The sequence below is a fragment of the Parambassis ranga genome, chromosome 15 (genome assembly GCF_900634625.1).
Source record: "Parambassis ranga chromosome 15, fParRan2.1, whole genome shotgun sequence".
Taxonomy (NCBI): Eukaryota; Metazoa; Chordata; class Actinopteri; family Ambassidae; genus Parambassis; species Parambassis ranga.
The window spans coordinates 6,005,694-6,033,168 of NC_041035.1; the positions used below are offsets into that span (position 1 = coordinate 6,005,694).

A 27,475-nucleotide genomic window follows, 5' to 3' on the forward strand; every position below is an offset into this window, starting at 1 on the left:
TGGGATGTAAAATTGACAACTAAAATCAAGAAGAAACCAAGTATGCATGGAGGGCTGATGGATTACAGTGTAAGATCTTCTTTCCCATGAAGTCACTGCGACAAAACTGATTAAAATAGCATGGAGAAAGAACAGGATCCATGCAGGAAGAGGAAAAAGCACGGTTGAAGGAAGGAGAGAGAAAGTATTCAGAAAAATAAATAAAGACTGGTGCATAACAAAGCTTTGCCTCAGCGCACAACCCCAAGAGATGTTTGAAATGAATAGGTGTGCAAATCAGTACCGCCTCTCTTCTTCCATCTTTCTTCCCTGATCAACACTCACTGCGTCCCATCTGTTTTGATTTTTACATATTTGTGGCTGTGTGCTCTGTATTTGACAAAAGGTTTGGAAGAGAATTTGTTTATCATGTTTGGGTACATCAGAAGATCCCATCTCCCCCAGACAGCTGAAAGGACAACGGTGGGGGAGACAAAAAAAGGCCCCAGCAGTGAATCAATAGGCCTCAGAGAGAGAGAATAGCAAGGAGGGAGGAGGTGGAGGATGATATGGGGCAGTTATAGAGGAAAGGAATCGAGAAATTAGAAAGAGGAAGGAAATAGGGATGCAGATGGTTTATAAAGAAGTTTGTGATCATATCCAAACAGAAAGGGTTTGAGAAAGACGTTAAAAATGCCTCAATACAGTCTAAAGTCAGCTAAGCCATTCGAATCAAGAGAGCCTTGAGGAATGAAAATGACGACATGAGAGGCAAAGGAAGGAAATATTAAAAACTTCTTCTTGCACATCTATCATATCCACAATATAAGGAGATAACACTGAATGGGCATGCTCTCACCAGCAGAGCTACTGTTCCTTTTAAAGTTTTCAGCTGATTGAGCTAAAAGTGAATGGACTGTAGTGTTACAGTATAGACAGGAAAGAGATGGGGCGGAAAGGGAAAGAGGAGAGGAGCTGAAGAGAAGAGGTGTTGGAAAGGAGAGAAAGAAAAGAAAGGAAGAGAAGATGGTGTACGAACATCCAAACAAATTAAGGGTGGGGGGGTACAAGGGTGGTAGATAAGAGTGGAGGATGCAAGTGACACAAAGAGAACAAAAGCAGAAATGGAACAAAAAAATAGAGAAAAAAGGAGATTTCTTAAAAAGCAATAATGATGAGATTGAGTGGAAAATTGCAAGATGAAGACAGAAATGAATAAAAGGCCAGATGAGTGAGAAAAAAGAAGGAAACGGGACAGAATAGCAGGAAAAGAAAACAGAGAAGAAAATGAGAAGGAGAGGATGTTGTATGAATATGAAGCTTGGAACATCTGGTATGACTCTCAAAAAGTTATTTGGTCTTTTGAGTTTGTGTGTGCAAGCGTGTGCGTGAAAAGGATATCGGGGTGGGGGTTTGTTAGTCTAAAGCAGTGATGCACACAGAAACTCTCCAACCAGGCCTGCCACACTCACTTAAATACGCCTGGGTGGACACAGAAAGAAAGATCGAAGGTTTGAGAAAGGCAAGGGGACAACAGCCACAAAAAAATAGGAGAAGCTGGATGGGAGAGATGGATGGAAAAGAGGGGACAGAAAGAGGGAGGAGGACAGATGGAGAGGAGGAGTGGGGGGGAGACCCAGAGCAAGAGATTTGTTTTTGATTGATTTACCTTGCTCTCCAAGGCCACTGAGTCATGTAATCATGGTGAGGATTTTTGATTTTCACTCTTTATGGAATGGATGTGTCATTTCATTCGCATGTCGGCTCAGAGGTGACACACAATTTTCCCTGTGGAAACAGCCACAGAAAATATCAATTCATAGAAATATTCTACTTTTGAATGAAGAAACATGTTTTGAAACTCGTGCGGACTGTAGGTTATCTACATTTTTTATTAAAGGGGATTTTGTGTTCTTCAAACCCAAAGAGTTGAATTTTGCCCATTGACTATTTTGTTGTTTTTTATTAATAATTTAAAAAAAGATCTTTTCTACTATTTCCTGCTTGTTTTCACTCTTAAGGAGGCACTGAATATTTCATGAAGTTTCATCAGTAACATATTGTTCTGTTTTGGTGAAGGAAATACTCCTACACATTATTTTGAAGCTTTTAATTCACTGTATACTCGAGAACTTTGATCAACTTTCAGCGTGTATGTTTTTTTTTTTTTTCTAATTTTGACCCAAGTATCTTTTTTCTCCCTTTCCCCCATTTTATTTCCTTGTATTCTTGATCTTTTTCTCTCTTTAGAAGTGGATTCTGTCTGGTCTTTCAGATCTTAACAAGCATATTTTCCGCCTGTTTTAACCCTTAAGGAGGCGCTGAATAATTCATGGGATTGTGCTTCCACTAGTTTTGCTAATACATCAGTCACAAAGCCATACATTTGTAAATGAGGGTAATCCACCTTTATGAGTCCCTGTGCATGTGTTCTGGCTGTGTGTGTGTGTGTGTTTAGACCGGGCAGGTTCTCAGGTTTTAAGACAAGGGACGTTTTGTCCAACAAGAATTTTGTTTGTGTGTGTGCGTGAGTGCGATTGTGTGTGTCTTAGCCGTCCAGTGCTGCCAGGATTTGTTGCTGTGCTACTACAATGACCCTTTCATCCAAAGAACCATCTGATTTTGTGTGTGTGTGTGTGTGTGTGTGTGTAGGCCCCTTTTCTGTGCGACCCAATCCCTTTTTCTGTCCAGAACAATAAAAGAAAGAAGCCTGAAGGCACGGATGCAAGCGGATGGACAACGGGCACAGAGATAGACTGCAGGATGATGAGCAGGAAACACAACTTACACAAATAGGGGCACATAATTCAAGTCATTGCTGTGCCCTAAATAGACACAATCTGTAATCACAATCTGTCAATACAGGTCACCTACTTCCCTATCTTCTCATTAACACCCCAGTGAAAGTAGGATCCACTAGTAAAGCTGTTCTACCACTGAAGAATATCTTGTCCAAAGGGCGTGCTTTCAATTTTTTTTTTAACATAGAACAGAGGGTCCTAGAGAAATTCCTAGATTACAAACCTCAGCAGCATGCAGGAGGGAGAACTACCAGAGTCAGAGCAGCAGTTGAGACATGAGAGCAACGCAGTGAAGTAGAAAAGCTTTCAGCTGCAAGATAAGAGCATATTAGAGGAGATACAGGTGGGAAAAGACGAGGGGCTGAAACGCTTTATTAGTTCTTGATGAGGCAGGTTTTCAGCCAACAAGAATGAGCGAGGACTGAAATGAATTTGGCTGTGACTGGAAAGGTTGATTTCCACTTCTGGGAAGCTCAACAACAGCCTAGAATAAAAGTTATACCTACTTAAAAGAATGATAACTTCTGTAAATGACTCACAGCCAGCATTTTCTAGACTTTTTGAACACTAAATAAAGAAAAAATACAGAAGATATAAGGGGAAGAGGAGGAGAGACAAGAAAATGAGGAGGGATATGAAGACCACAGAAATGGAAATGGAGAAGGCAAAGAATAGAAAGAAGAAGTGAGGCAAAAAACTGAAGTAATAGTGTGCAGGCTTTGCTTGTTCATCCCTGTGTGTGTGTATGATGACAGTTTCCAAGCTGTGAATAGCTCCGCTGAGACAAACCTAGTCTGACAGCAATCACACACTCAAACTACCTGCTTTTAAGGGGATTCCATTCCAACTTCTTTCTCTGCAGATGTGATTTTTGGCCAACTCAGACTCTATTTTGATGACTTTTCCATAGCTGGGGCCCTCGGTTTCATAGCTTGCATGAGGCTGTGTGTGGTTTTGGTAAATGACCAAGCTATTTTTGGCATTCTTGATTGGTTGGACACGCAAAGAAAAGTCTGGGTTCATTCCGCCACCACTGTGTCTCATATTCCATACATTGTTTTTTCATTCTTTAACTCTTTTTTCGGCCTCCTCCGTCCTGTGTCTGTCTGTGTTTGTACATCATACCTCTTTACTTGTATACTTTTAGGCTTATGATGATGTTACAGTGGATTGATTGTCCCAATTTTAAGTGCATATTTTCAGAGCAAGACTCGATACATAATAATACATAATACATTACACACCTCACACTCACACTGAATCACTTGTTTTATTTATCATAGCTGACTTTAGGCTATTTATGTTGGCCTCAAAAAATGTAACATTTGCATTCACCTTTCCACCTCAGGCCTCTTTCACATAAAGAAAAAAAAAAGCACATCTGGCTTTAGTCTGCAGTGGGAAAGGATGCAATCAGCATCCATAATGGGTCAAAGGACTCTGTAACTGTGTTTGTCAGTAATGAAAACATGGGTGTGCATGAACATTGTCCATGGCCTATCCATTGCTTCTGGGTCTCTTGGCACCATAGCCATCAATTACTACCCTAGGATTAGCATGATACCACAATAATAGACATAAAAAGTTAAAACTTACATAGTCACTTGTTTCTATGCCTTGTAAAACTAAGGCAGGTAAAAGTCAAAGGAATAAGCCACTTTTCTGTATTGTTTAAAAAAACATGCATATATGCAGTTTTTATGCAGTGTAAAATGGAATGGAATTTGCTAAGAAATGCCTTTTACATCTTTATTTTCATTTAATTATTAGCAGGAAGGTTGTGTTGCTATTGAACTGATGTGCTAAAATAACCAAATATATGAGCAGTCATAACAAGTCAAATCACAAGTTACAAAATACTGCAGATATTTGGCAAAAGAGTGGAATACTTCCAACTGATACAGGGTGAGCCTTTTAGGAGCTTGTCCAAATGTCAGCTCTGATTTTTATCGAATTTTTGAATCAGCAGAACAGCCTTTCCAGCTCGCCTTAAACAAAAACAACACAGGAACTTTACGGATGACTGACTAAACTGGTCACCTTATCTGATGTATGATGGCGGAAGCAAACATATACTGAAAAAGAACAGGTAAAGAATGTGTGTTAACCAAAAGCCACAGATTTTTAGACTACCGTAAGTGTATTTCCTCATTAGTGAGAGTACATTGTGGGTGGTCCTGAAGTAGGCGGGGCTATTGTTATGGAAGCAGTGCTTAGTAAAAAACTTCTGGTCATTACATATAGGTGGAGGGTGGATGTTAGAGACAATGCAGTAAAGTAGTAAAGAGTTTTGTGTGTGAGAGAGAGGCCCTGTAACGTCACTCATTTACATAACACTACAGTCGACTGCAGTTAAAGGGACACTTATTTTAATAGTGTGTGTGCAGGACCCGCAGGGAGACACAGTTGGAGGTTACAGAGAGAATAAACCACACACACACACACAGAAACAGTAAACGGCTAACAAACGAGCTGACTGTGATGTAAATGGTTGTTCTTTTCATGGTTTTTTTCATGTCTGTTGTTTGTTCCTGTTGAACGGTCAGTGGCAGCTCTTTTTACCCCAAACTTCACCCTCCTCAGTGACAGAATGAGGAATTTTTGTGACGCGTGAGAATATGCATCAAAATAAAAATGGTCTTCTGCCTGTTTTAATTCTTCTGTTTGTTTACATAGTGTGTTGTGACACATCAGGAAAGGGCACTTCCTGCTCTATCACAACATAAAGAGATGCTGATTTGAATGGAGGTGAACTGCTTTTGTTTCATCGACTTCCTGCTTTTACAAAACAAACTGAGAAAAGGACAACTTATCCTGTCCTACGGATTACAGACTATAGATGTGAGAAGGCAAGATGAATCTCAGAATTTTTTATTATATTTTTTTTTGTCAAACGGTTAATCAGTTTATAAATTGTGTGAACAGAGGCAAACACAGACAGGACTTTGAATGGGTGGGTGTTGCATATGGATGTCATCATACTTGTGCTCACAGGTAATGAAGCCACTCCCTTTATCTTTGTCTGTGTGCAGAAGTGTCTGTGTGTCAGGAAAGTACAACAGAGGCAGACAAAGTAACCTTGTTGTACAAACATACTACATTTCATAAAGTGTGTCTACACCCACTACAAAGAAGGAAAGCAGGAAGGTGTGTGTGTGTGTGAGAGAGAGAGAGAGAGAGGCACAGAGACAGAGCTGAAGATTTGAGGCACAGAAATGTCACTGCTGTTAGAAGACATTCTGACAGTATTCCTTTCCTTTCTATGATCAATGCGTCAATCAATGCGTCATCATTGTACTTGAGAAAAGTGGGCAGTTGTCAATGATCATTTGTTTTTTTTTTTTTTACCCAGAAGGGTGCTTCACAACAAATGACTCCCACTTGAAACGAGCTTCCTTGTTATTTTCTTGGCCACTGATGTGAAACAAGATATTTCACATGACCATGACAACATGTAAATATTCTGTGTTTTATACGGTTGATAAAATGACTTTAGATGCTTTTTTTTGCCTGCCTATCTGTCTCTCTCAGTTTTGTTGTCTGTCTCTAACACATAAATACAACTAATACTTCAGTCTGAACACCGGCCATGACCTCCAGTTGTTGGCTATTATAGAGCCCACATGCTGTCCACTTGTTGGCTTGATTAAATAGGAGTTGTGTGAGGTTGGTAAAAGATGGGAAGGGTTTCTACTCCATGGCTAGAAGCTGAAAATTCTTCCAAGAAATCCCCTTCATCTTCATCTACAAGGAAAACTTTTTGTAACCTTTCATTTTGAGTGTATTTACAGACAAAACAAAACATTATCCAGATGTAAAACACTATGTAGCTTGTAGAGGGATCATAATTACATCCAAAATAGCTAGTGTGCTTGGTTACATTTACAATTTGAAATGGCACAGGCCTGTTTCAATGTTTGCCTTTAATGAAGAACCACTGAGTAGTGAGATTCTTGATTATTGTTTTCTACGCTCGCCAGCATTTTTTTTAAGGATCTTAATGTCTGTGAAGTTGTGCAATGTCACATCTGAACTAAACTGAGCTAAATTGGCAAGCCTAACACAAATAAATCAAAACATTAATTTCACTTTGTACCCTGAAAATGACCGACCATGTAGTACTGTGAACATGCACTGAACCTCTGTTAGATTGGTTTGACCTCTGGTCATGTTTCTAATCAACCTCCAACACTTTAGCCCAATCGATTTCTGGAAGGGCTTCATTTCAAAAGGTTATAGATCCACACCAGCCATCAGGGATCCTAGAAGCCACTGCTAATGCGCTAACAGCATCGCAAGTGTCTCTTAAAGCTAGCTGCCTGTGACTTTTATTCAGATTGTAGCCAGCTAATATCACAACTGGCTAACAAAAGGCACAAAGGGTCCTTTGAGATTTGATTTAATGGTGCACTAAAAATAGACAGTTTGCCTCAATATCTGAGTGGGGGAACAGGTGTTTACCCTCCTAGAGTGTTCTGCCCTGCTTTTTGTATCCTTAGCACAGCCTTCGTTTGCTTATCTACAACCCAGGACACACCCAGCATCTCTCTCACTCTCTCACTCTCTCTTTATCTCTGTCCGGCTCCCTCCCTGGATCCCCTGAGGCTGTTTAGAGGGGATCTGTGACAGATTCTGCTGTGTGTGCGTGTAGAACTAGTAGCTCTAGTAGTAATGACAGACAGATGGGGGTTATTCATCAGCAGCCAAGTCTCGGCAAGCAAAGCAAGCATCCCTCTCTCTCTCTATTTATCTATCTATCTAAATGATGCATCTGAATAATGATAGATAAAAGAAAATCCTCTTTACTTGACTCCTAAGCTCTTTAAATTCTTTTTGTCATAGTTCATCTTACATGACCTTCTGCAGTCGTGTTGTCAGTGCACTATAGCTGTAACTACTACATTGCTCTATTTTTTAACGCTAATAATTCATTATTTGCAGATTGGTCTGCCATTCTTTCATTAGCAGTCTAAAAAAGAATGCTGATGGCTGTGTAAGTGAATTAATCCATATGTAAATGGTATATGGGGCTACATTAAAAGCAATTATGGCCACATTTAGGAGTTGAATGTGTGTTTGTCCGAATCCCAACCCTGCTCTCATCCCCTCACAAACACAGCTGTCTGCAAATAGGTCAAATCCCTTTGACCACAACCATTCAGAGGTCCATTTACGCATACCGCCTAGAAGACTACAGCGATGCACACTTTCTCACACATACACACCCATAGCAAAAAAAAAACTCTTAGAAACCCACACAGCAGCACGCACACACACACGCATGCTGCAGGGCTGCCACAGCTCCATTATTTTTCTGAAGTGGCTTTTCAATTCCATGGCTGATGCTTGAGGGAGAGTGTGTGTGTTTGTGTGTGTGTGTGTGAGATTGTGTGATACTGTGATGGGTTTGGTCGGGGTGGGGGGTGGGGGGGGGGTAGCTTGACAAAGATTGTGACATAAAGCATTTATAGTGCTGCCCTAGTGTTTGAATGCAGGCTTCAGTGGGTGTGTGTTGACGATTGTTGCTGACATTAAATCCTCTGTTCAGGTTAGTTTGGCACATCGAATGATGAGATTTCTAATAGAGCAGGCGAGAAAACTGTGATTACAGCTGGAAAAGGATCATAAGAATCTGAAATAATTTGTTATATTTCTCTCTGACTGTCAGTGTATGACCCAATGAGCAACAATTAGTGACAAAAATTCACCTTACCTGTGGATTCTTCATACACAAACACTTTACGATCTGATCAGATATCATGAGGTTTTTAATTTAAAACAGGCCCCACTCCTGCTGTGTCTACACATGGGGATAGCTCTAGGTTTTACATCACTTACAGTTGTGGTTAACAGGTAGTTAAACATTCGACCTGCAAAACAAACAGGGGAAAAACGGTTTAACAGCAGCCAGTTGACACCTGCAGTGATCTTGGAGCTGTCTTAGACATCTGATGAGTCAAAACAGAGAAAACAATTAGAAGCAGATCACTATAAATCTCAGACACAAATCCATTGCAAGTTGGATGACAAAGTGTCATTTTGGGCTGCACTGGGTAGTGACATTTGTTACCCTGCTGCCATAGTGAAAATGGTAAAAATTAAAAAGAAAGACTATACACGACAGCAGAAGAGACAGATTCTCCACCAGTTGATGTTTTATCATTCCAGCAGCATTTAAGAGTCCAATTGATTACGACGACCCCTATTTTCTGACTGCAGTCTCTTCATTGATCCAGTTACTGCTGCTGCTCAGCTCTCTCCAAGTGATTCTCTCAGTCATTACTGCCAAAGCAGAGGTCTGATTCTGTGGGGCCCACCCAAACACCCTTTAATTCATACCTTCAGTCAACTCCTAAACACAAAGACCTGCTGCTTGTCTTTAAGTTAAAATTCTGGTAACATATTAAGTGAAAATATTGGCACCTAATTATCACCATAGTCTTGAAATAAGAGGTGAGTGAGGAAGGATAGCTCTCCAATTTGGAAAGCTTTATTATCATGCAGTGCTACAGGACAGAGCAGGATCAGCAGATGGATGGATGGATGTTATCATGCTACCAACGTGTAGGACTTTGCACATTTACATTGGCCATGCAGAGAATAACCTTACTGAAGAATAGAACAGTCAATCTCTCCAACGGCATCAATAGACTTGTGTGTTCTGCTACTTTACTTTGAAATCAATTTCATGTTGGGTTACAGTATGTGTGTGTCCTCTAGCAGAGGTCATAACCTCTACCTGCTGACTGGGTCTCCTTTCCTAAATTAAAAGACTGCATCACATTACATACAGTCCTCTCTCTCTCTCTCCCACCAAGACAAGCTGCAAACACAGTGCATACATACACACACACACACACACACACACACACACTAACTCACAGCACATCGTATTACCTGTATAAGGACAGAGCTATTGCAGCCAGTGCAAAAGAAACTCAATAGGCTTTTAACATTCATTTAGCCTGGACAGCAGGGCTTACTATAGCTATACCAACTAGATCTGATAGCACATATAGACCAGGAGAGCTAACAGAGCTGGTTCCAATTTGACTTTATGGTACAACCCCCTTATAGCACTGTGAGAAAGAACAATTGCTGAGATGGGGATGAGACAGATGAGAGTACAGAAAAATGAAGGAGAAGTGGCCATATATATATTAGTGGTATGTTCTATAAGAAGAAGGAGCTGAGAAGGATAGTTTGGGGGGGGTGTAGATCAATTCAATGTGCTCTCAAACTGCCAGTAAAAGCAAACAGTCCACTGAGGTAGATCTGTTTCCAGGTTTGTACAGTAACACGGTGAACTGTCTTGTTTTAGGCTTTGATGATGCAGTGTGGGCAGGCTGGCTAGTTTTTCTTCCAGCTCAATTCAGCATCTCTCCTCACCTACATAAAGTCTATATGATAAATACTGGTGATATTTTTTTTGTGACTTTCTTTCATAGAATTATTCTGATTCTAATATGCTTCTTTTCTGTCTCCGAAGACCTGGCGAATCATGTTAGCACCCACTGCAGCTTCCATGTGGCACAGACATCATTATATGAAAAGATCTGGAACTTGCAATGAAAATACTGGCATTTGCTTGCAGCGCTATATCTGACAGCAGCTTGAGAACATGCCAAATTCAATTTAGTTTGGAGTTTACTGCCTGCCTCGGGTTAGGAGAAAGAGAGGTAGTCACCGGGGGAAGTGATGGAGAGAGGGAGACAGGTAAAGGTAGAGGGGGAGATTGAGAGTAATCGAGGGAGATAAATGAATGCCTATAAACGCCATCCAACTCAACTGTGGGGGCTGAGTGATAGAACAAACATCCTCTTATTTAATAGAGATTGTTTTTTTTCTACTGCTCCAGATTAGGAGTCAACATAACTCAAAAATAGTATGTGTAGGTGTGTGTCTGTTTGTGTAGCTTTAGGCATCAGTTCCAATTTACATCAGCTTGTCATGTATAAACTAGCGAATGAGATGAGAAGAGATTAGTGGGGTGTGGCAGCAGTGAAATATGATAAATTATAAATATTATACATTGTAGTGTGTGTGTGGAGAGAATGTTACAGTGTTTAAATATGTATCTTTAGATACAGTACATGCAGCATGATTAACATTAGGAAAGACAACGTGTGATCTCATAATCTATGATCCAGGGAATTTTATGATCTGTATGGTCATGTTTAATCTCAGTATTTATGATGAAAACATCATTATACACTGATTCTCCTCGATATTAGATTGATACTGTATTTATGAACAGTTGACAATAATAAAAGCCTTACACCTGTGCATTGTAACTTTTGGAAAAATAAAAAAAGACGTATATTTGGTGGATAAATTAAATACCTAAGCAACACTCAGAATCTTAAAAAGAAGGCAGGGCTATCTTTGTAGCATCCAAATGGCAAAAGGGCACAAAAGCTACAAATTCCTTCTTGAATTGATAAGAATTAATGCTGCTCGCAGTTGTTCAGCTTAGCTTTCCATTACTCAGGAAAATGGTGGATACTTTTTGCTGATTTATCAATGCCACAGGCTTTCAGCAGATCTTAAAATAAACGACTAAGACGCTGTGAGCCCGGAAAATCACCAGATGTACACTAACTTTCACATCAAGCTGCTTATTAAGTCTGCATGTTTTCCATGGTTCCAGCTTAGAGCAGAAATCCATATATAACGTTTTGCGACAGCTCTCCCACTTTTTTCCTCTCCTCTCCCCAGTCGCCTTTTAGAGTTGTCATTGGAGAGTGACCTGTATTATCTATCTCTGACTCTCTCTCCCCAGCTCTGTCTCTTTCTCCGTCTGAATGGAGATTTAGATAAGGGAGTCTGAGCTGCAAGAAAGCGGCCGCTGAATACCAAGAGACAGACCAAAGACAAGGGAGAGAACGAGGCCAAGGTGGAGCAGGGAGCGAGGGCCAGATTTACTGAGCCGTTTGCACCTTGTTTCAGACTCATCCTGCGGCTAGAGAGGTTCATGTTATTTATCAAACAGGTACACTGAGCTCGGAATGCACTTTGACTGCTCGTCTTGCTTGTCATGACTGAGCTGCGCTGCTTCCTTTCAAACATTTACATACAAGAGCGAATTATAAATATCACAGGAGGACACAGCATGAGTGGGCATTCTTGTAGAAGTAGAGATTAATGTTCTTTGTGATGTATGGGGGTTTCTCTAAGATGAGATATTTGGCAAATCTGCATAGTTTCTAAGAAACAACAATGGCCTCTGTCTCTCTTTGCTGCCTGTTGCTGTGCGTGTAACCTGCCTGTGTCTCAAATGTCGCCATCTTCCAAAGTTTTTTTCTTTGTGTATGTATACTTTGTGTGTGTGTGTGTGTGTGTGTGTGCATATGTGTTTAGGAGTAGAAGCTTTTTTTTTTTTTTCCATCCGTCCAATTCAACACACACACCGCACCACACACAGCCACCATTTAAAATGTCCCCAAGGTGATCGATGAGGTGGTGATGGAAATGTCATCTGGTGCTAATACATTTATCATCTCTCATCCAGCCTCATGAATTTGTCCCTTTGGTTTTCAATCATTTTTGCTCTTTTAGCACGACACCATTTAAATGCAACGGTTCACAGGACTGTCTGTGCTTTTCTCAGAGGAGGTAGACTAAGCCGCACTCCTGACTGGACTGGTTAATTAGCAGGCAGGACAATGATAGCCTGTGTTTAAGTCTGATATCCAAAACAAATACCTCAAATCAAATATAGTTGTGTTAGGGGTGAAATAAAGTGATTTCATCGGTGACAGCTTAATGAACGCAAAAGGTTTCTCAAAACTCAAAAGTCACAGGTGATTATTTAACTAATTGCTACTAACAAAGTGAAGCTCATAAGTTTTGTGCTACTCAGACAACCTGGATCAATAGTTCGAAAAGGCTGAATGACTGAGTGTATGATCAGAGGGGACCCTTAAGATAAACACTCTTTGAATGTGCAGCATATCCTCCAGCTGAAGAGCTTTTTTTTTTAATCCAAATAACCCTGAAGCACCTTTGAATGAAAACTGATGATTAAACAGACATTCCAGAGACTAAGAGAAGTTTCTCCACAAAATATAATGAATCACTTTATCCCATCATCTATATGTGATGAGGTGTCAGTAGGTGCTACATTCTGATATGTGGATTTGTATTTCGAAGACAATAACGACATCAGCCGGTCTGTTTTGTTATAAACACAGTTGCAAGTTTGCGTCACAACACATTTGCAAAGGAGATGATTATATATTTATGCATATATTCATGCGTGTGCGAACTGCTGGCTGAATAGGTATATGAGTCAGAGAGCATGTCGTACAATAACAAACTATCTAAATGAAAATCATCGACAAGTGAGGCTGAGTGTGCACATACATGCATAAATGGGCCAGCCATGCAGAACTGAATATGTAAAAAGCATATTTATTTTCTCCGCGGGCTTCTTCTCCTCCTGCCTCTCGCCTTCGATTTATCCATCATCTATCTCTTTCCGTGCTCTTTATCCCTCCTTCTCACCCTGTCAGTGGAATGGCTGTGGCTCGTCCCTCTCTGTCTCTCTAAGTCAACATGTCAACTGCAATATATCTCTTCCGTCGGTCACATCATCAGTAACACGTATTGTCATTATCTGTCCATGTTAGCACTGTCTGTGCACGTGTGTGTGCTCGAGGATGTATAATGAAATTAGTGTGTGTGTGTGTGTTTTGCACAACTGTATTCTTTTCATGTTGGGTTTTGATAAGCTTGTGTGCACACTTAGTAGGATTAAATGGAGATTAAGATTTACTTTATAATACGACAATATTCATTAATGATGTTTGTGTTTGTATAGTGATGTTTCAGTCTGAGCTGCTTCTTAACTTCAGATGTTGTATTTTTATTTTCCTTCTTTGCCATGCCTGCATCTCAATGTCCTTCACCTTTGGCACAGAGAATCTCTGTTGCAGATTGTTACTGATATTACACAATACTGTACAGGCAAACAGGCACAGGGTGCAGTGTGGTTGTACAGAAAAAAATGGGCTGTTAGTCGGAGTTCAAAAGACAGAAACCTGAGGTCTATGAGAAACAATTGAAAGTCTGCTATTCACCGGTATGGTTCACCCTCCTTGCTTATTTATACTCTCTGCTCCAAATCAGTTTAACACAACTGCTCTCAAGTGTTGGACTGAGCCCTGAAAAAAATAGCCAGACAAGGTTTTAGCGCACCAATTCTCTGCTTTTGTGGCAATAAATAGTAAAAAAGAGGAATTGCAGATAAAAACCAAACAATGAATATCAGTGCTCTGCACAGATAAGAACCTCAAGGGACCAATAAAACCTTCTTACCTTAAAGCAAAAAAAATGCCAAGAGTGAGTATATGGGGATTTTACATTACCTCATTGATTTTTAAAACATGAGTAGGCTTTTGTAAATAAGCACCAATATCTGTTACATAATTGGATCTATGTGTAATAAAAATAATATGCTGCAATTCACAGTAGCATCAAGGAAAAACAATACTGATAGGTCAGATTTCAGCTAAATTGCCCATCTACGTTATGTTACCCTTTAATGCTCAGTGCCCCATGGACATATGATGCAATTTCAAAGTCTAGGCAATAAAATCAGCTCACAGAACAAGAGTCCTCATAGAGTTTCCATGTCACATTAAAGATTTGCTGTGCCACAATGACAATGTGTTTCTGAAGCCACAGTGGTAAAGCAGCATTTATTCCCAGCCAACAGGGCAACAAAAAAAGTCACATACTTCAAGAATGTGAAATGGAGCGCACAAAGGCTTTGAGGGAGGGCAGTGTTACTTCATCCCACTACAGCGTTGTCCATCTTGCCACGTCTGTTCAGCTCAAACCCTCCTTTAAAAGGCATACGGCCTCAACATGTCTGCCAGTGACCTCAACCCGTGCCTGCTGTTCACACATTCTGCACATTGCACAACAGTTCAAAGTCGGAAAGTTGCATTTATTGCTATAAGGTCTGTGTATTTGTATTCTGTGAATACCAGGCGCATCTAGTTTGCAGCAGACTGATTTGTTGAGCAACAGTGGATTAGTCAATGAGGAAAAAATGCATATGCCACTAACTCATTATCACCTGCATATACAAAATAAAAAGAAACTTGAAATTCCACTTTTAAGGCAAGAGACAAAGTTGGAAAAAATGACCTCAATCTTCCAAGCTTATCAAACCACATAGAGTTATTTCAGAACATCTGACAGAAAAGCAGGCTTATATTTTCAGAGGAGGAAGTGGAAAAAATACATGACTGTCTAGAGCAAGTGTCATAGGAGTAGCACTATTGTGGGAGCAGGGCGTCTGAGCTCAAGCATAAAAAAAAATAGACCTATAGTTACCAGCCAATCCCTTGTAAAATAACTGCCCGCCACTTGCACCTGCATCTCCTGTACAGGGTTTTATTTTAGACTCTGCAGTGAGTCAGAGAAGAGGTGAGAGGAAGCAGAGGAGGTGGAGGCGAATCAGAAGAGGATGCTTGCCTGAAGCTCAAATATATGAAACATGAAAGGAATTGTGGCACCCAAAAATAAGTTACAAGAGTGTGTTTATGGAAGAGCCACATAGTGAATTACAGTGGGTGTTTAACCTACAGACTGGTGCCAGATTTAGACAGGTCTCCAAGATGCGTGGTCCAAACCAAAGTCCCCATTTATTTTCCAGTGTGCCTATAACTGTTGGTGTAGAAACCATGTCAGCAAGTGAACAGTGCGTGTGTGCAGATGTGCATGCACTAGCACATAGTTAACACTTCAGTGGCTTGTACTTGTACAATGGGATGAGCTTGTGTGTGTTTGTGTGCCCATGCACCTGTGAATGGATACTGGTGCATGGATAATACTGACACAGCTGGGATCCACCAGTCCCTGCCAGCCAGTGTGTGCATGTGTGTGTGCATGTGTGTGTGTGTGTGTGTGTGTGTGTTTGCAGCTACCAGCTGCGCCCACTCTGCTGATCCTCAAAGCCGCTATCGCATTCTGCTTGCATCATTTCACAACATCAAACACATGATGTTTCACATGCTTACAGTCACTCACATCCATGTGTAGAATCGCCTTCTCACGCAAACACCCATTTGATGACATCAGATAGGATTATTAATTTGCAGGTGTGCTAAGCTGCTTGCTATCGAAGATACTGCATAGTTTCAGAACAGTCATGAATGACAGGACCCTCTCAATAACCATCCATTCCTGTCAAAACATCTGCAAATGCCAGCGTGCTCCTTAAACTCAGGGTCAGGAATGCCTTCAGGCCCTTTAAATGTAGCCAAGTTACCGCACATAAAGGTCATCAGTTAAACTTCCCTATAAAACCAGAGAGCAGTACCTGGATGAGGAGTCAAATATACTAAAATACAGCTTTAATTTAGTATCTCCCACCCTAACGAGATATTAGAAGTTACTGTGCCTTCACACAAACGGATAAAATCCCAATTGGCTGCTATTATGGAATAAATCCCAGCATCTTGATTCCAAACTAGATGAAACGGCAGATTTTAATCTGAGAGAGTATAATGTGTTTGAATAGAGCTCAGCTAGAGGGCTGTAATCAGAATAATTATTCTGGTCTCACTCCAGCTTCAGGCCTTTTAGCTAATGACAGACACAGCCCTAATGACTAGATTTCAAGCTGTCTGTTTGCATCTGTACATGACATGCATTTGCACATATTGTGTGTGTCTGTTTTCTGAGCAGGCAAGTCGGCATGCAACATAAACAGTCAAGTTTTGATCCTGTCCTGGAAAAAAAAAAAAATGAGCCGCTAAGCTGAGAAATGATGCCTGTTTGTATCCTTACAAGACCTGCTTTGTGGCAGCCGCAGTCAGTGTCACTTCATACTTGCTTTTGTGCTCTAGTTGAACAAAACTCACATAACATTGTGTCACACTAAGAGAGAGAGAGATTCAACCTCTCACAAAACACAATGAATACTAAGGAAATTTTTTTTTTTTTTTTTTGCCGCTGGGTGCTGCAGCAGGGTTTCTGTAGTGATTGCAATGTATAGATTCTTATGACATGCACTAAAGAGGCCCATTAAAAAACACAACGCAGACCATATTCATAAAAGCCCAAACGCACATCTGTACATTCATGGTTATGCAGTCATACATCACAGTATCTTCTACAGGGTTCTCTCTTGATTGTTATGGCTGAAATAACATATTAGATTCGTGGGCTGTCCTTGTGTTTATTGTCAGGAAAAGCACTTTTCAGGAATGAATGCAATTCATCAAAAGGATCAATTCAGAATATTATTGCTTTCTGGAAGCCTGTGTGCATGCAGTGAAACATGTACACAACAGAGTTGTTGGCAGTGGCATATCAATCAATAGAACTTTATTCATGCATTTCACATTTCACATGAGAACCTAGTCAAACTGTGATAGTATTGACAGTATTGTCTCAGGGTCCCTAGCAATACCACAACATGGTAAAATCCATTTTCCCCTCATATAACGAGCCGTCATTTTCTGGGTGGAGGGAGCTCAATTGTCTCCGTTTATAAAGCAGAGATTTAGCTGCAGAGCGATGATAGCAATGGCACAATTGTGATTGATATGATTCCACAGTGTCATTACTAACATCGCATTATGATGATTAGAACAGAGCTTCAAAACGCATCCCCCCATTTTTAAAAGCATCTCCGATGAACAACATAAGGCTTTGTCGCCGTCAACAATGTGTGCCGTGTCAGCACGTGTTGCTCCAGACACGCTGATAAAAATCCATTTTTTTTTCCTTTAACAAGGTGAAAGGGAGTCAATGTTCTCTGCATACAAAGCAGGTTGATCATCTACACCATAATAATAGCAAGATGATGATTAGCGTTACGCTGGAGGGATATTACACTGAATGATGATGATGATGTCCTGTTGATGATGAAGCTGTTTGTGGCACTTTTAATGGGACTGTAAATTTTACTTGCACTGCTGTTGTCACTCCCATGTAGTGCAAACATGGTAAATCAATCCTTCCTTGTTAATCAGATGTTTCAGGAGGAAACATAAGGAAACCAGAAACTGTGTTCCCTAAATACACCTTGATTGACACGTGAGCGATGCCTACCACACGTTTCTGAAAAGAACAGATCCTAGGACAAAAATTGTCAAATTGCTAAGAATAACCGTTTTTGTAGGCACCATTGTTAATCTCAATTTTAATCTCAATTTCTTGGGGACTAGTGTTAATCTACTTTTTTTTTTGTCTGAAAATTTAAAACATGTTTTTTATTCTCTACTAAAGCTACGTGTGGTTATCTGTAGCTCCTGTAAAAAAATGAAGGGGTGGTTAATTATTGCAGTCTCACTCTTCAGAGCTGTGTGATCTCTCGCTGCACATTTATGAAGATGTGGATAAAAGAAATATGGCACTGAAGATAAAGGCAGTTTTTGATATTAGCCGTTACATTATAAAATATCTCCCTCGCAGTATTTTTCTTCATCTCTACGCTCTTGTCCCATCACACCCACGTAATTACTAGATGGTAGGGAGAAATCGTATGCTGTTAGACTGCTTTCTACATCTTTTTTTTTTATCCCTCAAACAGTGAAGGCCTACACATATCAGATTTTCTACATTCATGTAGAGGGGTTGCTCTGCACAGCCACTCAGAACCACCACAGGCCCTCAGCAGCTCCACTGGGACTAGCCAGGGTTAAGTAGCCTGCTCAAGGGCTTGTCTTTGGTAGTTACTGATGGAGGCCTGTTCTATTCCCTGCACAGATAACACCACAGGTGATCTGGGATACATAGAGGAAGTGGCTTGTGTTACAAATTTCCTCAAAACCATTCAGCCAGTCCTGATCTTCAATCATGTCACCAGTTGGTCTGAAAACCATAAAAACCGTAAAAAAAAGCTGAAACTGTGGTCTGTTTGTGTCAGTGTGTCCACTCTGCTCACAAATCATCTTCAAAGTCTCGAGCAGCATGAACAAGACAAGTCATCACATGAGTTAAATATATTTTATGTATGGATAGCACACTTCAGGCATAGCAACTGTATAATAGCTTCTATAATACAATTGGTTTTGGAAGACAGCATAGAAAAGACAAACAATGTTTGAATATCTCAGATCTCTGCAGCGTCTCTGCAGGAATGCTGTCAGCTTGCTGCTGTCTTTGTTGATGCAGTTATTTAGTGGAATGAAAACATTTTCTCCAGACTTGGAAATTCATTATCAGAGTTTAAGACAGGAGAATTCAAAGTAGTATCTGACAGCTGTAGATGTATTCTGTGGTTAGTAGATATTCTGAAAAAAAAGCTCATTTTATATCTACAAGTCAAACCCCTCACTGCTTATTTGATTTATGTCTTTAAAAAAAAATCTAAATAACTTCATGCACAATATGTCAACACACAGCCCAGCTCATTAACACATATCCCCTTACATCATAGTTACATAATACAACCTCTGAGCTGTTTCCTCGTGTGATTAATGTAAATGTTCTCTCTTGTTTTTCAGGTAGATCAGCATTGCCACACAGGGAAGAAAGCATTCATCATATCCAGCACAGTGATGAGCTAAAGGTGTGTTCCGCCATTTTTCTATGTATGTATGTGGCACTGACACACTGACCTCTTTAAACTTGATCCCTCATACTTTCTCTCTGTCTCTGTCTCAGTAATAATCTATGTCCTTCATGGTTAATATAAAAGTATTTTTATTATTGTTTAGCTTGTATTTGCCTACAGCAGCCTGTTAAAGAGGGCTTGTAAAAATTCAGATTTTATATGATCTCATGCCTGAAAAATGTGGCTTACAATGCATTTGCCCTTTGGGCACATGTTCCCAAAGTCACCATATCATGCACCTCACATCTCCCATGCTAAGCATTTTCCTATTCGCTTGGAAAAAGTTGAATAGATTAAAGGCAGATCTAATCGATCCTGAGTGTGCTTATCTGTGGCTGGCAGGCTGACGAGACGATTTCAGGATGGCATAGTCTAATCCTTCAACTGCAGGCTGGAAACTGGAAAAAGACAAATACTGAGAAAGACTTGCATACTGTACAATAGGTCAGATGAGAACTGCAGAATAAATTCACTCCTAAAAAAAACTGGTGGAGCAAAAAAAAAAATAAAATCTATGAATATGGATACACATATTAACTATTACAATCGTCCATTCACATGCCAGTTACTCCAGCAGTGTGGCCTGTCCAGCTCTGTCATCAGTCACAGATTTAAGCTCTTCCTCCACCTGGTTTTGCCTGGATTATGCTTTGTGACAGCCAATGAAATTCGAAGATGTCTTTATTGACATCTATTGATTCTTCTTGTAGCTTATTATTATTCTTGGTTTCAAAAGGTTTAGCTTTGCTGTGCGCTGATTGGATGTTTAACCTTCTGACCTCAAAATGGGGATTTGACCATATATCCCATAAAAGCAGGCATTCATCCAGCTGACCTCCTCTGTCACTGTGACAACTTTGTGGCAGGAAAACTGATAAAGAGATTCCGTGTGTATTAACATTTTAAAAAGAATAGAAAAGAAACAAAAGAGCTTATCTGAACTATTCTCAGGGGTTATATCAAACCCCCCCCACCCTCTCTCTCTTTCTGTCCTCCTCCCTCCCTCCCTCCCTCCCTCCCTCCCAGATTACTGCATTTTCAGCTTATTGCTGCTGAACATAACAAATGTATTGTCCTGTGAGAGTTTATATATCTGGACATGGATTTGGAAGCCCTGGGCTACGTTTTTCCGTTATTTCCTTCTATACTGCTGCACATGCATGAGGACATTAGGACTATAGCACTCTATAGCACATTCTTTCCTTTTTCTTTTTTTTTTAATGAAATGGTTAGATTTTTCTAAATTACGCTCTATTTCAGCTGCACAGCTTTGCCTCAGAAAAATGCTTGAGGCTTGGTAGAATAAATCTTGTAAGGCAGCAGAGATGCACATTTCAGCTGCACAATCATCAACACACTAGTTTTAGGTTCGATGAGACAGACACTTTTAACAATTAGTTCATATTTCTTTCCAATGTGAGATAATTGCACACGAGTGGGGCAATGCTGATGTTATGTCACTGCTTTGGATTTGTTTACATGCACATCACATACTACCTAATATTGAGCACTGATTTTTCATGCATTAAATACAGTGAGATGTAATGCTTATAACAGCATCATTGCAGATTAAGTGTAGCTGTGGTGTAACGACGCCAAGACATGAAAATTCCCCTAAAACTATAGTATAGTAAAAAAAAAAAAAAATCAGTGCAGCTCAAACATCCTGTTTACTGATCTTGTAATAATCTGATTTACTGCGTATTCTATACTTCAACTTCAAGAAGTACATCAGTTGGATTATAAGTGCCCCTTTCAGCATTCATGGCTTGTTTTGTGGGTATTTCATGTGATGTGTTATCAGACCCGGAGGATCTTAATTAAACTGATTGTGTTGCCATATATATAATGTATTTTTAACATGCATATGGACTTACTGATGCAAAGATCGATAGAAAAAAGCAAGAAACTATAGACATAAATCATCTTAAGCAAACGGATCTGGTAGGTCAAACATGATCACATTAAATTCTTTACATACACACAGATCAATCTTTGTGTAATGTCACACAGGCATAAGAAATTAAGCTCTTTGCCCATAGAGAAAAAATGTCTGACATTTGCAAAACCTGACAAACAGAGGTACAAACAAGTGACTATTAACACAACAAGCAGAAACTGCAAAGTGCAGCAGTTTCCTGTGCATACAGTATTAACACATAAAGTCACTGGAGGGAGCAACAAGGTGCTGTTAAGCCTTTCTCAAGAGTGTAAAGTTGAGTAGCAAAAAGCTGGTAAAACTCATTAACTATCAGGCTCATATATCTTTAAAATGTGACACTGATGGGTGTCTGGTAGGATAGATAAGGAGCAGGAATTAGGAGAAGATTTTTTTTTTTTTTTCAAGGGATTTACACAAACACACACACAGAGTTTTAATGCCCTCTACCAGTATTGATTATCCAGCAGTCTGACTGATTGAGAGCCAGATATAGAAAAGCTCACATCAATAAAATACTCTGGAAAGACCTGGGAAGAGTTTAAAGACAGTGCCCCCGCTCCTCCCACACACAACACCTACAGCTAAGCATGCAATTAAACTATTTTAGCGATCTGCTGAGCTCCAAAAAAAAAAACAAAAAACAATACTCTCCTTTTGACAGACTCAAGGTCACTTCTTCAAAAGTAGGCCAATCAAAATTAAACAATCCATGTTTTCTCCATCCTGGGCTATGGTTTCTGGGAACTGCGGTTTTTAGTTGTGTGTTATTGTTGGTGTATTTGTAGATGTTATGAGGCTGGAGTGCTATGGAAACTACCAGTGGATGCGATTAATTGGTTTTGAATAAGAGTGTCAGCTTAATGCCTAAAAATGAACATGAGGAACATTATAACTGAAGCTTTGGAGACAGACCGTTTCAGCTTGAGATTAGTTTCAACTTCACAGAAAATTCAAAGTGAGAGGCTTCTTTTCTCTCCCTGAATGACACAGTAAGTAAGAAATGATGAAACCATTGTGTGGATTGATGTACTCAGAAAAGAGCATAATTGCTCATTTCACTCGATTTCATTAAATAAAATATCAATTTGAAATTCTTTCACTGACGGAGCTAACACTTGTATTACCATTTCGGCCTTTTCGACTGAAAAATTACACTCTGAATTAACTGAAACTATTGACTTCTATAAAACAAACAATAGTTTCCTTTGGACAAGAAGTGAAGTGTCATTTCCCAAATAGAGTAAAACCACAAAGTCTTATTTACAGGTATTGGAAAACTTCTCCTATGTTTGCTTATAAAATAGCAACACAGGTGCTGATGTAATCATCAGAGCTTTGGGAAGCGCTGGATGATGAAATCAGGTAACAATGTTTAATTTAAAAGCTTAAGGGATCTACTAGCAGGACAGAATGGCATTTCAGAAAGAAAGGAAATTGCTTTTAGGTGCTCAAAGGACTCAAAAAAAAATGAAGTTATCCTCCAATATGAGATTACAGGCTTGGCTTGATCAACCAAGCCTACTGCCATGAAGCCACCTGCGCTGGATTTCCACACAAAAAAAAATAGAAAAGCACTACTTTATGACCCAAATGTGCTGCTTTAAGGTTTTTTAAACTTTGCTAAACCATCACATGTGGATCAAATGGGACAGACAGCCACACTTATGCATTAGAGTTAAGACATGTAGCAGTATGTTGCCTATTCTTGAAATGCACGTCTTAGATGAATGTCATTTTATTGTGCTTTGCCCTGGTCCTTATCTGAGTTAGTCTAATTTCATTGCTGTGTTTTGTTTAGTCAGTACATTTCACTCACAGTTTCATGCATAGATCAAGTGTAAATATCCCACAAGCATCATCACACTGCTCAGAGGCCTGCTGAGTAAAAATAAAAAGAGGTAAAGAATGAAGAGAAAGAATGAGCAGATGAATGTGTTTGCAGTAAGATTACCATGCCTCATAAACCCATAAACCCTGCAAGGAATCAGAGGGATGGAGGGGAGAGCACAAGATGAGAGAGAGAAAAGACCGGGATTCAGGGATGGGGGTGCTTCAACAAGAGAAGGAAGGATATGAAGGGCAAAAATGAAGAAGACATGCAAATATGGATGATAGTTAACAGCACAGTCAGAGCAGAAAGTCACAAGTGGAGGCAGAGAGTGAAGACCAGGAGGGAGCAGACTGAAAGTCAGAAGGCAGCGACACTGACTATGGAGAGACAGAGTGAGAAAAAACAAATGTAAGCCCCCAAGGATTAACTCTCTCATTTCTCTTTGGGGAAAATGGAAAAAAAGAGGATTTCCACCTTCTATCCTCTCAGCCTCCCTTTGATATCTCTCTCTCTTTCTGTCTCATATTCTAATATCTTTAGTCTCTATTCATCATGCTGGAACAGACTCCGTGAGCTCGCTAAAGCATGAACACACATGGCTAACCTAGCTGGACACAAATCCTTTTTTTCTGTTGCTCTCTTTCTTCCTCTTTTCCTCCTACTGCTTGGCAATTTCAGTTGATCTCTTCATTCTTCTGCTACCATCATCCCATTATTTGTTTCCTCATAATGGCACTTGTTTGTTGTGGACTTGAAGGAGGCATCAATTTCTTTTTTACCTTCCTCTTTGTTCTCCATCTGTGCTGGTTTGGCAGCTGTGTAACTGTTGCACGGGGCCAATAATGCACAACAGCACTCATCATTGCTGTGGTCGGTTTAACGAGCTTTGCTAATAAGATGAACGAGCTTCCTGCTGATCAGTTAATGGCACATTCACTGGTCCGCAGCAGCACACTGATTTACAGTTTTCACTACATACGCATAAATACTGCACAAAGGGTGATCTAAGCAACACAGTAGTACCAATAAACACACACACAATCAACAGATTTACATCACCAGTACACAAGAACACACTTTTTTTTCTTTACAAGACAATCATTAGGCTACAGTTTAATTATTATTTTTCTGATTTCCAGTTCTGTTGCTGGACTTTAAGGGTTTTATCTCAACTCATTTGTTGTCTATTTTTTTCTCCATGCTGTTTGTTTCAGTTAGTAAAAGTTGTGTTAGTGGGAAAACTTCTTTCATCTGTAACAAACTTCTCCATTCTCAGCAAAATATAGTTTGCTGCCTGAAAGCCAGGGACTGACAGCTTGGCTACAGCCCTGTGAAAGACATTTTCTGGAGCCTAGTGAATCTAGTGGACTAACCTGCAAACTTATGTGACTGTATCACATATCTTGGACTGGGTTCAAATAGACTTTTATAAGCTCAAAAGTGTTACAAGGCAAGCTTCTTCCATCAAGCAAAAAAAGCTTCTCTATAGTGCTATAGTCGCACAACTATCATAACATGTACTTGCATCTATCAACAAGGTAACAGGAGAGTGCATAACTACATCAGAAATCCAACCGTTACTATGTTCTTTGCGAGTATACAATGAAATAGTGTGTTTATATGTCACATTTTATTGACGCTTGATTCCCCTGTTTCGTTGTGTTGGTATTTTTCAGCAATGTTTGGATCTACTTGTGTTGAGAAACCTTCCCTACACGTGTCGGGATCCCAGTAGCTGTCAATGAAAAGCTGGATGCTTACACATTGCTGTTGAAATTGGATAAAAGATAAACAGTTTTACAGCTGTAGTGTGAAAGAGGTTTTAAAGTGAATCTCAAGCCACTGCAGCAGTGTCTCAAGTTACTCACCCCTCAGCTCCCACCCCCACCCCCCTCAGCCCCCCCCCCCCTCAACCTCCCTTCATTTCTACAATGCTGTAATTTCCATTCCTTCTTGTCTCTTGATTTCAGCATTTTTCACAGGCCACAGTGTTCTTTTTTTCCTGATCTGTGGTCATAACCTTTCTCTACTCTTACATCTATGTCTGCTTTGTGAGGTTGTTGTTGATAATCTGCAGATGACGAAGGGATCTTTTCAGAGTTACATTCTCACATATGGCTTCAATCACCAACTGAACCAGCTGATATTTTGGACAATCTAATGGTATGAATATGAGGACATCTGCCTATAAAAAAGGAATACAAAGCCACTTAAGAATCACAATCTAACAAAGCATGCATCCTTTTATCGTTGTTGCATTAGAAGACGTAAGCTGCAGCACAGACCACAGATTGCTCGGGACGACCTCACATACCTTTAGTGCAGTGGTATAAATCTTTCTTATACCCCCCCCTGTTTTTTTTTGTTTTTGTGGTAATGCGGCCTCTTCTTCCCTCTCGCCTACCTTGCTTCATTTCTTTGTGGTCATCTGTCCCTGCTGCACAAGCCTTTAAGAATTCAAAGCATTTTATTTTTCCTTTAGCCTCAAATCAATTCCAGACGCCACTGTTTCCTGCCCCGTCTCTTTCTCCCCCCTCTTTTAGGGGCTACAGCCCAAAACCACACACATTTACACACAGGCGCAGAACACACACACACACACCCAGAGGAAAGGAATCAGAAAGAACCAGAGGCACAAAGTCTCAGTTCATGAAATATGTTTGCATATGTGGCTTCTTTTTTTGTCACCGTTTGTCACTTTTTTGACCACCTTCTGTTGTGCTCATCTATTTTTTTTTTAATCTCTCTCACATTAAAAAGTAGCATGACAGTGTCATGGATCTCTCATGGTGTAGAGAGAGAGAGAGCATGTGACTAGGAACTCTGAAGGCCCGCAGATGTCCTCGATGCATTCTTTTTTGAAAAAAGCTTCAAGTGTTGATGCGTACAAACATAAAGAAGATAATGGCTGATGGCGGAGCAAGAAAATGTCTGACTCAGTATGAGGAAGAAGCCATTTTCTGAAAGTGCAGAGATGGAAAGTGGAAAAAGGATAAAAAAGAAGTGGAAATGAGACAAACCTGTGGATTTCTGCAGCACCATGTGATTATCCATCTTTTTATACTTAAGTATATTCTTAACGTTAACCGCAGAAATTACAGTGTCTTTCTAACGCCGCAATCCAAAGATGTAGCATAATTGCTATGACGGATCTTGCTGGTCTGTGACAGAAAACAGAGAAATGGATGGATGGATATAGGAAGGCAAGAAAAATGACAAAAAGGAATTGAGGGAAGGACAGAGGAGGACTTTTAATTTTCACTCTTTTAATTCCATTATTTGCTGTTGTGGAAATTACAGGCCAACTGTAAAAATATCCGATGCGGGGTTCATGTGTCTTATTGGCTGTACAAAAAGGACTAATACTCACAAAGTTAAAGACCATGAAGAGGACATTCCTATGCAAACCAATGGCCAATAAACAGTGGTTAGCAGGCTAATTAGAACTGCATTGTCTTGCCTCAAGCTTAACTGCGCCTCATCAGCCCGGCTGTTGGTTTTACAGTCTATTCTGGCTGCTCATTTAAAAGAACACAGCGAGCTGATTGGTTCAGTCATTAACGTGTTTTCAGCTCAGAAGACTTGTTTATGAGTTAAAAGGCTAAATGAGGAACAGCGAAAACATTCGCACAATTGTCTGCTTTGTTATTGTTATAACAGTCCTCTTTCCTGATATTTTATTGTTCGTTAGCCGTTGTGCTATCCAGTAATGTCAATATTTATGTTCAGTATAAATACGTTTGCCATAATCGTATACCTCGGGAGGAAATGTGGTCATGTGTTGCAACTGATGTGTTATGTTATATGAACACATGATGTGGGATTATGAGGCAGCTGCTGTGATAGAGGTGAACTGTGGTCACAGTGATTTAAAACGGTAAATAATAATAGAGTCCTTCAGTCTGTTAAAATGCACAGAACATGTTTCCTAAATTGTTTTAAAAAGCAACCTCAGTCTCATTAGCAGAGAAAAAAAACACATTTTGATTGCACATAATTTTCCACAAATTGCATATTATTTCCATACAAATTAGTGCGATTCTCCATAATTGAGTATGCTAATGAAAATGAGCAGAACAAAATGTTCTCAAAATACACATGTAAAACGAGTTTATTTTTATGAAATAAAGCCCTTTCAACAGAACAGTTTTGCTCTGCATGTGAATTAGACTTTCCAAACAACAATTGCAGAGTTAATTAGGTGCTAGTTCACTGAATGCATCAAACAAACGTTTTTGTTGTCATCTTCTTCATCAGCGCATTTGTTGCTGTAGCATGCTTGAAATTTAACTTAGGTTGAGGTTTAACACTAGGTTGTTGCACCAACAGCAAAAATGGAGTTC

The 27,475-nt window shown here is 39.9% G+C and overlaps 1 protein-coding gene across 1 annotated transcript in view; it reads left to right on the plus strand.

Moving 5' to 3' along the window:
- The window catches only part of cdh11 (cadherin 11, type 2, OB-cadherin (osteoblast)), a 67,987-nt gene that overhangs the window by 12,618 nt on the left and 27,894 nt on the right, over positions 1-27,475 (plus strand). The window contains exon 2 of the mRNA XM_028422949.1: positions 19,250-19,314. The gene's annotated coding sequence lies outside the window, so the exon portion shown is untranslated. The remainder of the gene's footprint in view (positions 1-19,249; positions 19,315-27,475) is intronic.